The sequence below is a fragment of the Falco naumanni genome, chromosome 11, assembly GCF_017639655.2.
Source record: "Falco naumanni isolate bFalNau1 chromosome 11, bFalNau1.pat, whole genome shotgun sequence".
NCBI lineage: Eukaryota > Metazoa > Chordata > Aves > Falconiformes > Falconidae > Falco > Falco naumanni.
The window spans coordinates 13,063,469-13,078,828 of NC_054064.1; positions in this window are offsets into that span (position 1 = coordinate 13,063,469).

Here is a 15,360-nt window from a genome sequence, read left to right on the forward strand (position 1 = left end):
GGCTTACAATTTTTTTGAAAGTACTTATCTGCATCCTTAGATAGGGAAAGGTGAGTGTTATTATGAGAGTAGCAATGCTACTGTTTCTTGGAGCAATTAAGATACACAAAGATGCTGTTAGATGATCATCCTGATAAAGTGAGGTCAGAAAAAGGCTAAACATTGAAGAAAAGCTGCAGTGTAGAATTTCTAGACCCTGCTGTTATCATTATTGAATATGGGTGTGGTTTGGAGTTGGTTGGTTTTTTTTGGGGGGGTGGGGGGTGGGGTTCTGGTTGTTTTGTTGTTAGCTTTTTTTTTAATGTGCTTCTGGGTATTTACTGCTGTCAGAAAAAGCTTTTAAAAAAGAAAGCAATCTCTTCACTAAAGGGAAATAAAAAACGCTTTCCTCATGTATTTTGTTGAAATGGTACAATTGTTTTTCTTGGATTTTTTTCTGCCTTTGATGAAACACATGAAAGACTTTCGTTACTCTCTATAGATTTTGTACATTATTCAAACTGTGGAAACTGGAACACTAGTACCAGAATAAGGAAAGTGTTTTACTTGCATGCTGAGAAGCCTCAGCAGCAAGTTCTAATAATTTCTTTATTTTTTTAAACAAAGTTTACAGTTTGCTCTGACAGTGGTGCCTTTTGCCTTTCTTTTCCTTATACAGTTGTGTTCTGATTGCTTTTCCTGCGAGCCTTTCTTTGAATAAAAATGTTTGTAACAGCATGTTTAAGCACGTCTTGCAGCATAAGAGTAAGAAACCATTTAGTGTAAAGTGCTACATTTTAACAGTGAATCAAAGCAAATTACCTTTCACTCAATATGTTGAGGGGCAGAACTACACCCTGCATTTCATCAGTTTTCGAAGTCCGCTCTCAGGTTACATGTCTAATGCTAAGGTGATGTATATCTTACTTTAAAACAAGGGTCAACAGCCTTTCAGGTGAAAGCATAAATACATCTCTGCATAAGTTGAGTTCCTGGTGTTTTTTACCAGTAGGGTATCAGGTTCAGGACCAGTGCCTTACCATGTGTGCTATACTTCTATGTAAGACACTTAGTGTCTTTTCCTACCAAATACAATCAAAACTTTATATGCAAGCACAAGTTCATTCTAGATCATTGGGCTATGTGTTTCCAGACATGCTGCCTTATATTGAAATGAACAGCCTGTACACTCAGTCATACACTGCCATTTCAGAAGCAATTGATGTTTTCTTCTCAGCAGGCTGTTTGACACTGCTTGATTCTTGGGACAGTTTTCAAAGAAAGACTAATATAATGTCAAAGCATGAGTTCCACCTTATCTCTCAAACTCCATGAAACAACTAATCTGTAATTATATAAACAGCGACTTGCAGAACTGTAGGATGTGCAGCCAGGAGTGTCTGAGTCGTTCTCTGAGTGAGGTCTGCTTTTGCTTTTCCTTGATTGATTCAAAATACAGGTTACAGATACTGTGTAGTACTCCAGTTTCTGCAAAGCTTCTACAACCATTCTTGTGTGTTTGCATACAATTACAGACAAATTGAGAGGTTGTTAGGAATGTCATCATATACCTTTTTGATTTCAAGGCCTCTGCTGTCACACTAGGCCTGTATTTCTGCATTAGAGTGATAAAAATTTCATTCTATACAGAATGACTACAGTTACTACAGTTCATATCAAATCTATTTTTCAGTACAGAGGTAAACAAAAGTAAATGACATTATGCGTAGCCACTTGATAAGAGAAATTGATGTTAAATCCAAATAATTTAAGACAAAGCTCCAGATGGGTCTAGATGAATTCAAGCAAAGCAAGTCCTAAGGCCTTGCAAACTCAGTGAAAGCCTGTGGCTCGTTATTAGTGCTGACAATACTGTATTTTCTGACTGCAGGGTCAGCTCCCATAACACCCAGGCCATTATTGCAATAAGAACTCTGTAGATCAAAAATATTGGAGGTATAGGCAGTATTACATGTTATGCAACCCATGGGAAGGACTCACTTTGGAGAAGTTCACAGAAGACTGTCTCCTGTGGGAGGGACCCCACACTGGAGCTGGGGAAGAGTTTGCAGAGTCCTCCACCTGAGGAGGAAGGAGCAGCAGAGGTACCATGTGATGAACTAACTGCAAACCACGTTCTCTATCCCCCTGCGCCACTGAGGCGAGGAGGGAAGGAGGCAGACAATTCAGGAGTGAAGTTGAGCCTGGGAAGAAGGGAGGGATAGGGGAAGGTGTTTTTAAAATTTAGGTTTTATTCCTCACTATACTATTTTGATTGGTAACTAATTAAACTAATTTCCTCAAGTCAGATCTGTTTTACCCAAGACTCAGTAATTGCTGTGTAACCTCCATGACCTTATCTCAACCCATGAGCATATCATTATATTTTCTCTCCCCTGTCCAGTTGAGGAGGGGGAGCAGCAGAGTAGCTTTGGTGGGCACCTGTCCTCCAGTCATGGTCAGCCCACCACAGATATGTAAGCTTACATATAACCTCAAAGAGACTACAAAATGATTGTCAAATGTCACTTCCTTTGACTTGTGTATTTTGTGGAGGATTTGGTTTCCATCAAAGTTATCTGAATACGGTTAAAGAAAAAGCAAGTAAGAGTACATGATGTCACCTCTCAGTGTGCTTTATTAAATTTCTTTTCTGTGGAAAAAAAAAAAAAAGTAGATTCTTAAAAAAGCCTTAAGTCAGGTAACTGCTTTCCTGGGCTTTGCCTACAATGCTCCCTGAAGTGTAAATAACCATTTTCTTTACACTTTCAATTTTTGTCTGAATAAAAGTACCAAAACAATGGATAATACACTTAGAATACTGCTTTATTCTCATATTTGACCACTAGATGATGCTGTGACTCTTAATTGCAAATATTACTGTCCTGTTAAAATTTTGTTATTCTTTCATTTTATAGATCTCTGCAGCATTTTCTTATATGAAAAATTGGTGTTTTCTTTCTTATTCTTGCATGCATTGTAGCTGTTATGGTATGTAGTCTAGTTATATTTTATACAAATCCATATAAATCACACATCATAGCAGTAGCTCTTTCTGCTAACACTGAGAATTTCACATGATCCTAGAAGAACGTATATATTCTCCATAGATGTAGATGTGAAATGCTTTGAGTAAAGATGTTTGAAAAAAGTGGAAAGTGTACCAAGAAGAAACTTGATATATTCAATCCAGATTTATATATTTCATTTTATCTGTCCTACACAATCAGTTAGAATGGTGGTTTTAGTTTGTTTTAGAGTGTATTTCTCTGTGTGGAAACTGCATCTAGAATGATGGGAGACATTTCTATTTTGCAACTGTTGCTAGAAAATGAGATGATCTTTCTTATTTCCATAGGCATTATTTCCGATGTCTGTTGCTATAAATCATTTCCCCTTTTTACATTAAGAAACACAGTGGTTTGATCCATGCTCTTGGGTCTCTTAGCCAAGAGCTCCGTTAGACTTTCAAGGATGGTACCATTTTACTGACGATCTTCTCAAACTGGTTTTAAAAGAACAGCATTCTTTCACATGAACTGATTGTTTTTCACGTAGAAATTGCCATTTCTATGAACTCCTACAGACACATCAATTTCTGCAGTAATTTTTGCATCTTTTGTGAGAAATTTTAACTATAATAAGGTTAAGTTGACGCAGCAGACAAAGCATACATAGTCAACTAGCCACCTTCCATATAGGAGTGTTAAAGGCATAGCTCCATTCAGGTGATCTCCATATGTCAAAAACAGCACAGGAATAAAAACAGGTTATACAATTCAGAACAGCCTGCAAGCTGGGTCAGAGCCTCTCAGTTCCATCATAAAAGAGGTTTGGAAGTAGCTTAATATCAGCCTTTCCCACTTCTAGACATGCATGTAGTATACTTCCACCAGTCAGAAATCTGGATCCTATTTCCAATATGTAAGCAAGGAAATTAGACTCTTGGAGAAATAAGTAGTACATAAAGCCCATTTTTCCCCTCACTGAAATTGCATCTGCTAGTCACACTGGGGTCTAATCAGGAAACGGCTACATTGCACTGCAATGCCAACTTCACTGTGACATTGTTATATCCACAGCGGCTCTGAGCTGAGGTATAATTTGACATTAATTTTTAAAGTGGGCTTTCTTTCTGCAAACTCATCAACAATTGTACTGAAACCAAGCTCCTATCACATAAGCACACAAATTCCTGTTTTGGCGTATGCCTTTACTAATTTACTTTGAGGTATGTTTATATAAAGCACACCAAGTTGCAGGAGTTATGCTAAATATATAGGATATTACTCATTTTACTTCCAGGTGTAAGCTTACTGGCACCTCCAAAGACATCTAAAACCATCTTCAAAAAAGGTCATTATATAGGCAACAAGTATATGAAGTAACAGTCCTTAAGTGAAATATTTGCCATTAAAAATTTAAAATTCTGTGCTGCTAGAATGACAGTGTTAGGGACCTCAGATCTACAGACCATGCTTACGCAGTTGCTGTCTGCATGCAGTAATATTTCAACAAGGCAGCACAACGGAGAATCATAATACTTTCTTCAGGCTTAACCAGAGATCAGCCTTTTCGTTCTAGAAGACCTAGAGCAAAGATTGAAAGCCATTTGTTGTGGAGCACGCTGGTTAAAACATATAACCATTTTGTTTGCAAATCAGTTCATCAACGTGGAAAATACACCATGATACACGGCAAGCAAGGTCTACGTGGGTTTCAAAATCTACTAGTAGTGTTTCTGGGATTGCAGCCCCTGCTGGAGGGGGCAAAGCAGCAGGTCCTTATTTACACTTCACCCGAGCTTCAGTTACTGGAAGAAGCTTATTGTCTGCTCTGCAAGAAACACATCTATCAAACACTGCATTTACTGCAGAACATTCTTCCAGCTTACTCATCCCAGAGTCTTAGCCTGCAAAAAAGCATGTTGGTATTTTCCTTTCTATTCATTCACTATTATTTTCTCTGACAATGTTCACATGTAACTTTTAGGAGGAAGGAATTGGAGTTTGTACACCTAAAATTCTATTTAAGGAAGAGCTTGGCACTTTTGTTCCCCCCACCTTGCCTCTAAGTGCAGTGACCTTTCTTGGATGTCACTAAGAGTTTATGCCAAGTTATTAATTATCTTTAGCTCCTGATTTTTCTCTATCCTTTTCACTTGTTCTGTAAAATTATTCCGATGTATTTTTTGAGAAAGTCACCTTTATTGATTTAGGGACAAATCAAGTCATGAAACAGTTTTCATCCAGGATAGGTGTGAAGTAGTTCTACTGAAGACAACTGACAGGGATTTCCTAGGGGAAGGGAGTTCAGAGAAGTGAGATGCACAGCTAGGAGGCCTAGTAAGAACATAAGGGTATGAGAGGAAGGGCAAACCAGGAGTCAGTTAGAAACACAAGGAGAAAGAGGGGCAGAAAACTTAAGGAGGAAAGATGCAGATAAAACATGAGAAAAATTACTTACCAGTGCATAATGAGAACATATACTCAAGACTACAGTCAGGCTGCACAAAAGTAAGCATCAGGGGACAGCACCGGCCAGTGTCTCAGGGAAGGCAAGCTAGGAACAGAGCCAGCCTCACCAGCCAGGGCCCAGCCCCACGGTACCCGAGCAAGGTAGGCAGGGCACAAACAGAGATGGTCACCATGTCCAACCAAGAACCCACATCACAAGACAAGTTCATTGTGGTAATACAGGTCTGAGATGAAGAGAAAAGAGTCAGTCCACACACATCAGGATCAGTTCCAGGATTGCCAAGCAGGCCCACAGCCACATGATAGTCCAAGGTGAAGCCAGGAAGTCAGTTTGTAGGTCGAGGCCTGAACAAGGGGCCCAATAGCCAAGCATAGGTGTGACTAGTGCCAAACTGAGCTCAGTACCCAGCGGCCCACCAGCAGCACAGCTCAGGCTGTTGGATGCCCAAGGCTGAGGTTAAATACTGTTCCTGGGCCCGTGGGGGAAGGGAGGTGAGTGAAGGCTCCAGCTGAGGCTGGTTGGGGGGAAGGTATGTGAGTGGAGGCTCCAGCTGAGGCTGGTCAGGGCCATTAAAGCCTAGTAGTTTTTCATTTAGTGTCGAACTGTTAACAAGAGCTCACGTGGTTAACATTTTCAGTGATTACTGGTGAATAGTTGCACGTTGCTCACTTCTTCAAGCTTCTCATACTTATGTACCTTCTCAAAAGCCAATATCAAGACTAATACTGTATGTGCAAATCAGTTAGACTTAAATGGATGGAAGGTTTGACAGCCGAACGTTCCTGTTGTTTGGTGTCTGCAATGATTAGAATTATAAACTATACCCATCTTGGAGGCATATCCTGAGCCCTAGACTGTAACTCTCAAACTATTTATTGTGGAATACATGAATCATTCAACACAGTAAAACACTGTCCCTAGAGTAAAATAAAGTCCCTTCACATTCTTAAATGCAGCACTGGTCTGCCCCCTAAATACATCTGGTGGAGGCAAGAATAGGTAGAACTGAGGAATGATCTGGAGTGGATACATATTAAATTGAATTCAGTTTTGCAAAAAGTTTTCATCTGCATAAATTGAAGAGGTGGGCAGGTGGCTTTAAAGCTTTAAATGTTTTCTGTGTAAGGGAAATTTTTCTGCTTCGGAAGGTATTTTCTACTTGAGTACTGAAATTAGCATGTTCAACTATTTCAAGGATACTTGAATTGGTTCAACTGAAAAAACAGTTGCGATTTACAGTAGGGAAATACATTTGCTCCTTGATGATAATAGATAAAAAAATAATATGACTCTTAGTTAATTATGAAATATGTTGGGTTTTTCAAAGATTATTCAATTTGATTTAAAAAAAACACCTGTTTCAAGTTTCAACCAACATTCCTGCTAAGAAGGATTAATTTAAACTGACATAGCATAGCCTAGCTCCTGAGTCACGCTTCTGCTGTCAAGAATTTATTTTCTTTTTCTCTCTGTTTGATAGAAGCTTGTAACATCAAAGGTAAATTTCTATTCAACAATTCTGTTGCAAAAAGCTGTAACACCTCCAGGAAAACATGTTTTACTTCCCAAACTTACTTTGATATATAAAAAGCTACAGTGACCTTGACATTTTTAAATATTTTAAAATGTACCATCTACCCTCAGGGTATGAAAATCCATTTTAGAAATAATTTTTATGTTTGGCACTAATAGTTACCACTCTAGCCAATTTAAAATGAATTTGGTGTGCAGCAAGAATGCTTCAAAGCAAAAAATGGAGTACATATCAAATGGCATTGAAATGAAGATGATATTAGTGACTGAAATAGCATACAAGTGCAAGGTTTAGTCATCTGCTTTCTTTCGTGTCTTCTTTGTGTACATTACAAGCATATCATTGAAAGCTGAGGACTTCACTCCTCACTCAGGCACATAACACTCCTCACTCAGACCTCCCACTGAGGTCACATAATGACAGTGGAACTGGACCTGGAATGTGTAAATCTAAGGCAAATATATTTCTTATTGCTTTTTGAGTCTGTATGGTAGAACCAGATTATTTAATTCTAAGTGACCAGGCAGCTGGACCAGATAATTGTTGTAGGTCCCTTTCAACTGAAATATTCTATTCTGCGATCTTTATATGCAAGAATGTAAAAGTCATGGCACAACCCAGGTGCCTGACTTGTGCTACATGCTGTTCTTCCAGGAGCTAAGGAACGCCGCAAACCCCAGATGATCTCCCTGGGGAAAGTAGAAGACACTTTACATCTTGTGTATTTGACAAATAGCAATAAAAACCAAAATCAGAACCAAAACAAACTGCTCATCCAGATCCTCGAAAGCAGATCACTGCACTTTTCCCCAAAAGATAAACTGAGAAACTGTGTCTTGGGCTTGAAATTCTGTAGCCCCTTTTATAAAGGCAGATAAAGACCACTAAAGTTGTATGACTAAAAGCACCTTAGCAGCCACTGTAATTCAAAAACTGCATTAAACATATTATTTCAAATCCATAATAGGACTAAGGTCATTTTAGAACTAAAAAGTGTTGAAAGCCTTAAGACTTTTTCACGAAGGCTCTGGGAGTACCTAGCTGAGGTTTAGTTCACCTGGCTTTTGTAGTCAAGGAAGACACTGCCCTACAGTGCAGGCATATCTTTAAATCAGCATGCTGCTCACAGCAATAAGTTATGTCACTTGAAATGGTGTTACAGCAGTCTCCTAGCAAATGATTTTCTGAGCAGTTGTAGAATACTGAGGTAAACTACACTGTGTGCAGAATAACAAACTGTGAAAACTGGTATTAAAACCAGACTTGGAAATTGCTTACAATTCACCTTTATTATTCTTTAAATAATTTTTCAAACCCACAAAGTCACCATACACTTTTGGTTCATGAAAGAAATATTCTACACAAATTAGTGACACGCAACTGCCAGGAGAGAAGTATAAACTTCCTATGCAATCCAAAGCAGAATAAAGGAAATGTTATAGCAAATAGTCTTGCTGGATCTCTAATGTTGACAGGAGAGTTCCAGTGTATTATCTGGAAGTACTTTAGAGCAATTTGAATTATTGTTTTGGCAATTTGGAGAGAAAGGGTTATGGTGTCATAATCAGCTTAAGCTAACTAATGCTGCTGTCAGAAGTGACATTCCCTCCACCCTAGGCCACATGTTCTGCTGTCTTCCCCGTTCTGGCAGGCTGCTGATATGGTCAAACCACTGGATGTTTTTACTTGCTAATCTGGCTAAAAGCTAATGCAACAACAGCAGAATTATTTAACTTTAGGCATGTGCCTGAGATGCTTCAGCTACAAAACAGCTTCCCTGTCCTCGAAAAGATGTATAGCCCCTCTGAGGGTAATGCAAACCACCTTCAAGTTAGTAACTTTTTTATACATTGGCTTCAGGGCTCATGATGTTAGACCCCTCAGATAATTATGAACATTAAGATTTGTTTTCATTTTGAATATAGTGTTTGCAGAGTGCCTAAGTGAGGTGCCTACATGTTAAAAAACAGGCTGAGCTGTTTTGAGATAAAATTACTCCATGCTAATGTCATTTGTCCCTTGGCAGTTGTTTCAGTTTTCCATCAACGTTGAGCAGACAAATTGTATGCTTTACTCATGCTGTAAGCCTCTGCTTCCGCTCATGAAGAAGGGTGATTCTTTGGCTATTAATTGATTGATAGAAATAACAGGCAATTGTGTCAGAACTCCTAATGGCTTGAACGCCTTTTAGAGAAATAAGTGGATAACTATGGGCAGGCACTTAGCGAATGTGAAAGATGATGTATTTTGTTTCCAGTTCATAAGTTTTTGACAATACATTTCATCCATCTGTTTTGAGCAGATGTCATGATATGATGTTTATGAGATTTTTTGTATGTTTTTTTTTACGCTGAGTAGGCCTCAGGCATAGCGGTTTCACTAATATTTTTACCAAAAAGTTTACTATTCTAAACACATTAAATTTGGGGTGGTTTTTATCTTTTAACCTTTGGGTAGGCTTAGGAATGCCAAACTAAAAGTTTCCCTCATATATTTACCAAAAGTTTTCTGTTCTAAGTATGTAAATCTTTTCTCTTGTTTTTCCTTAAACATTAATAAGTCATATTGCAGCATGCTGAATCAACTATAAATATTTCCTGTGAGTTGGATTTTATTTCAAAAGTTGCTGACCTGACTTCTGTGTATGACTTTGTATCAGATGGCCATCTGGGAAACATCTGTTAAGCTGTAATGTCTCCCAGACAGGGAACATATCCTACAGTATAAATGTAAAAAGCTGAGGTAACCTTCCACCTCTATGCAAGTGTTCTTTAATAAATAGCAAACGAAATACTAAAACACTGATCAAGTTGCTCAGATTCTGTCCATAACTGTGGAGAAGACCCACATATGAATTTGGTAACCTTGTATTTGATTACAATAAACACTAGTTCAAGATTTTTATTGCATAACTATCTGACTTTCTTATAGCACTATGTCCCCTTATCTTAGAAAAAAATGAAAAGATGTTGCAAATTGAGATGTCTCATTGCTTTCAGCCGTCCCGACAGGCTTTAAGAAATTAGTATGTCAGAAAGTGACCATATAGATTTTACCAGATATGTATTCAAATGTGTTTGCTGGTTCTCCAGCTGTATTTTTACAAGTTATTTTAGTCTTAGATTGTTTAGATCTCAGAGCAATGCACACGCAATATAAGCAAAAAAAAAAAAAAATATCTCAGAGGCTCCACATCCATAAATGTTGAGTTTCAGAAAACTATCCAGTGAAAAAAAAGTCTCTGTTACCTATATTTTTACTTTATGCCAGCACTCTGTAAAGAAATTAATGCCTTCCATTATGAATCCATTGATTTGGCTTGTTTTATTCTAGCATTATAAAAATAATCTAGTCAGAAAGACAGAAAAAGCTCATGATACTGCAGACATTGTAAGGCTTAGAATAAGTTGTAGCTTTTAAATTCAAATGATAGGTTTTAAATTAAGAAAACGTGTATTTTCCTTGAGGAGTATATTAGTATAGCACATCTTATGACATTAGCTAGGTAGTACCAGCCTTATCTCGTTCATTATCTTGGCATAATACATAGCCTTTCTGCATTTAAATCCTTCACCTCTGAAGAAGGGTAATTCCCAGTGAATATCACTGAACTAGAGTAATTTCCTGGTGTATTACACTGCAAAATAAATCTGTCATTGGCACTTAACACTGTAGTTCTATGCAAAGGCAGGAATGGACTTGCTAACTATAGATGTTGCCATTGAACACACAATTTTAGTAACTATAATGTGACATGTTTGCTTGCCTTACTAAAAGGATACGGAAATGAGTTACAGGAATATTTTTTTTTTTAGCAATTGTAGTTCCATATGTTTACGTTTAAATAAAAATAAAACCAAAATGGAGATCTTTCAAATAGGTTGATATATAAAAGTACTTCTTTTATTGCTTACAGTGTACACTGCAAATTCATTCAATGATGAGATAAATAAAAGTAATTCATGGAAGCCTAATAGTCAGTGAAGTAAAAATGGTCTAGTTCCCTATTATTTTATAGAGTGAAAGCTAGTATTACAGACAGTTAGAGAAAATCAGGAGTCTAGACAGCTTTATGTCTCATATTGGTGCTTCATTACTAAAAATCAGGGGAATAGACATAATTTGATTTCCAATATTCTAATAATCTCTTCTGCTTCCTGGTCACTCGTTAGCTGGAAAGTGTGAGGACAAGAGTGTGAACATGATCAGTCTCCAGATGCAGCACTGCAGTGTCCTGACCACTTACCAGACTGACCATGCTGCAGATCCGCTAGAATTTTCTTAATTATGTTGGACAGCTGTGCTTTCCATGATCATTATGTTGTGCTAGCCTGTCCTCCTGTACAGTGTCTAGTACAGTCGGTATTTTTATAATTCGATTTTAAAATACTCAGAAAAAGTCTCTGTTCCAGTTCTTCAAAAAAATCATGCTACAGCCAACGTGCCACCAGAAGTAAATTCTGTAATGGGTCTTCATCTTGCTTTAATATAGGACTGAATTGTCACTGAACTTTGCTGCTTTTGCATCAAAAATCCAATTAAACATTTTCTAGTCCATCCAGGAAAAGAGCAGGTTTTCCCTTCCTTTATGCTGCAGGCATCCAGAAATGACAGGATATTGGGTCTATGGGCTTGCCTAAACTAACGTCACATCTAAGAACTGAGGAAGGCATCAGGAAGCAGTTATCTGAGTGAAACCAGACATAACAGATACCATTTTCTAAAATGTAGCATCAGCTAAAAAGTCTGCTAAGAAAGTTGCATCTTGCTGATGCTTCTCTTTTGCTGACCAGGTACATATAGCGTCAAAGATGTCCCAGCAATCTGGAAAGAGCTACTGCGAATGAAGCTCATCCATCAAATCCAATACAGTTTAAGCCAGTTGGCACTGGGACAAGTATCTACACAAGGTACAAGACAGCAAGGAATCAATGCCTTACAGGTGCAAGACAAGTACACTTATAACAACAAGACCCGTGAATCTGTGACAGGCACACTCACCTAAGTGTGAGCAAATGCTATGGGCAGGTAGCTAAGTCCAGTGCATTCACTAATTTATCTTATTTACATATAAATGTAAAAATACCTCTGACCTGTAAATTCTGTTCATATCTATTCCTTGTATTTTCACTTTCTTATCAGACCTTCTCTTCTCCGGCTTGTTTACCTTGACAATTTGTGATGCCATGTCTGACATTAAGCCATAGTCCTACTATTAGAATGGCACAGAGGTAGAGGACCTTTCATTGATTGTAAGACTGAAGCTACTCAGCCTCATCCCTGTCTGTTGAAGTAGAAAAAGTTCCTTCCATTAATTGTAAAGAATTTTGGAAAACTTATATTTATTTTAAATATGCTGAAGCAAGACTTTCTTTTACACTATGTTTCTGTAGAATCTGTCACAGGTAGTTTACAGTCTGCAAGTATTGCTTTAAGACAATTGAGCAGTATCACATAAAGGAAGCTTCAACTTGAGGTTGTCACTATTGAGTATTCATAGGAGAGTATCCAGTCTAATTCAAAGATCAGGATAGTATGACTACATTGAATAAAACTTTGTGGAAGTTCTAAAAAAACCCCAACAGTTTATTATGAACATTTTCACAATTTTCTCTGAGAAAATGTTTGCTTATCTTTAATAAATCTACCAATTTGCAGTATGGTTTCTAGTCTCTTTGAAATTAATTATGTATTGATGTGATATTACATATGCTTAATGGGAATGTATATGTGTGTATTAATTTGTCTTAGAATAGAGTGTATAATTCCACTCTGTAAAGTGGTAAAGTTTCTGCTTTAATCTTTGATGGCTTTTCATGATTTGAGCAAACAGTTGATGGAAAATCAAATCAATTATCTTCTGAGAAACTCAGTTTAACTGCTAAAAACATCTGTTTAGCAATATTTTAACACTGTTTAAATGAATCTCATTGACTTTCATTTAAAACTGTTGTACTATTGAAAAGGACTGGTTTGCACACAAGAATTAGAATATATTTTGATTTCAGAACCTGATTGTTAATGGTAATACAGATCCAGAAAGAATTCCAGTTAGGATGACTTTGGGTAGTGTAGACAGCCAAATTTAGTATAAAATTTGGACATATGTCACAGTTACTGAAATAGGCATAAATCTCGTTTGCCTGACTTATCAAGAGTATTATTGAGGACTGACTTGCACAATCAAAGTACTTTGTGAGCTCCTTTTTTGATCTCTCAGAAACACAGCAGTAAGCATCTCTTGGCACTCAAACATTAAATGGTACTACATGGAGAGGTATATTCCAAACGACTTCCTGAAATAAATGATATTGTATCGACATACAATTATAACCTGTTATGAAGCAGGTCTAATGATATGGCAGACCATGTAAGAAAGAACATACTGTATCCTAATGCAAAACTGGGAAAACTGCTAAAGATGGTACTGACAGAACGTCAAAGCATTTCTGATTAATGAAACACATTGTGTCACGCAGCCTGTGCCGAATTATAGGCAAGTGGGACTATGTGCCATAACAGATTTGTTGATTTGTCCTAACCCTAAAAGAGATCTATTGCATTATTTGGGTCTCAGACTTCTGCTTACACCAGTTGTTGCCACTGTTGGTATATAGCATCAAGGAGGAAAATTCCAAAGGGGAGGAATGCACAGAAAGTGGGAAGAGAAGGCCACAGCAGGGTGGTCCAGTTTTGAGATTTCCCAGCAGCTTTCTTAATTAATAGTACATCTCTGTTTTACTCACTGTAGAATCCTGCATTATTTATCTGACTTCATTTATTCATTCAGGTTCGTTATCAGTCTCTATCTGTGATATAATCTGTTGTATAATGTGATATATGTACACATGACTCTGGTATATGGATGATTCATATTCATCCATATTCACAAAACTCAAAGCTTCTGCAGTTAAAACTAAGTGATAAAGTTTTAAGAGGGAAAAGACATCCTGACATATGTATAATGATGCATCTAATCCACCAGCATATCTGCAATCATCTGAGCAGGTGGCATAAAGATGTTTATCTCTGTGCATTACTTTTTATTATTATTACGAAGAAATAATGATTATTTCCCATTATGAAGTCTTTCACTCCTTTATAGAGAAACATACAGAAATGTATGGTATAATTGATATATTAAAGCTCCCCCTTATTAAGGGTCATATCACATATGTATGATAACAAGAGAACAATCAGTCCTGTTAGGGAAAAGTGTCATCTTCACATTTTTTGCTATTCACCTCAGTAGAGCAGGACTTTGAGAACAACAAAAATTCATTTTCCTGTCAAAATGACAAAAGAAAATTAGATTTCTTTATCTACAGTATTTGGACTGACGAGATGTCAGAACTGGTTTTCCTGATCCAAAAATGAAAGGCTTATAGACCATAAGAAAATTATCTTTGAATTTGCTGACCTTGAATGACCTCCTTATCAGTGATTTTTTTTAATCTCAAATCAGGACATAAATGATTTCATTCATTATGAGGAACCAAATCTTTTTATTTCTCATTTTAACATTTCCTAGCAAAATTTATTACAGCCCTAATCTTCTTATAACTGGCAAGGCTTTAACTGCATCTGATGATATTCGTATCAAAGTTGGTAAATCTCCAAGTAACACAGTGCATAGATAGATTTACATAGATAAAATATTCTTATTATTGGTAAATGAGCTTTCCCTTTCTTCCATGTACAAGATAATCATCACAGTGCTTAGAAATAGGCATATTTCCACTGAAATATATTGTCTTTATATTTTTATGCCTGCATAACTTCAGACATTACATGAAAAACAGGACCAAGGACTTTCATTACATAAAAAACAAAGACCTGATTTGCATCCATAAACCTTGTATTTTCCTAATTTACTTGGCAAAATTACCTCATTAGGCAGGAAATTGTAAGAATGTATTGTCAATACTTTCTTCAAATGTTTATTTAAGGTATCGCAAAAACCTAACATAATTTGGCAAATGTAAATGCAATTTCCAAATAACAACTTGGCAAGCTACCAGTGGCATCTATTAGCAAAGCAGAATGTGCAAGAAGGGGCAAATAAAAGCAAAATACAGAAGGTGAGTTGATGGGTATGTAAGCAGATCACAAGCCATTTACGAGCCAACAGCAAGCTTATATTTTAATTAGGGCTTTGTACAAAACAAGATTACGATGCTCATAAAGGCTTCATAATTATTATATGGAAAAAAGGTAGTCATTGTGCATATTGGGATATGAATTCTCAGCACTGAAACTTCCTTCACAGTGTATAGGAAGTGGAAAGTAAATGTGGAGAAGCACATCAGGATTCCCTGTCTTGCAGGGTTTGCCCCAAGCACGTCTAACCAAGGCATGCCACTCAGGGA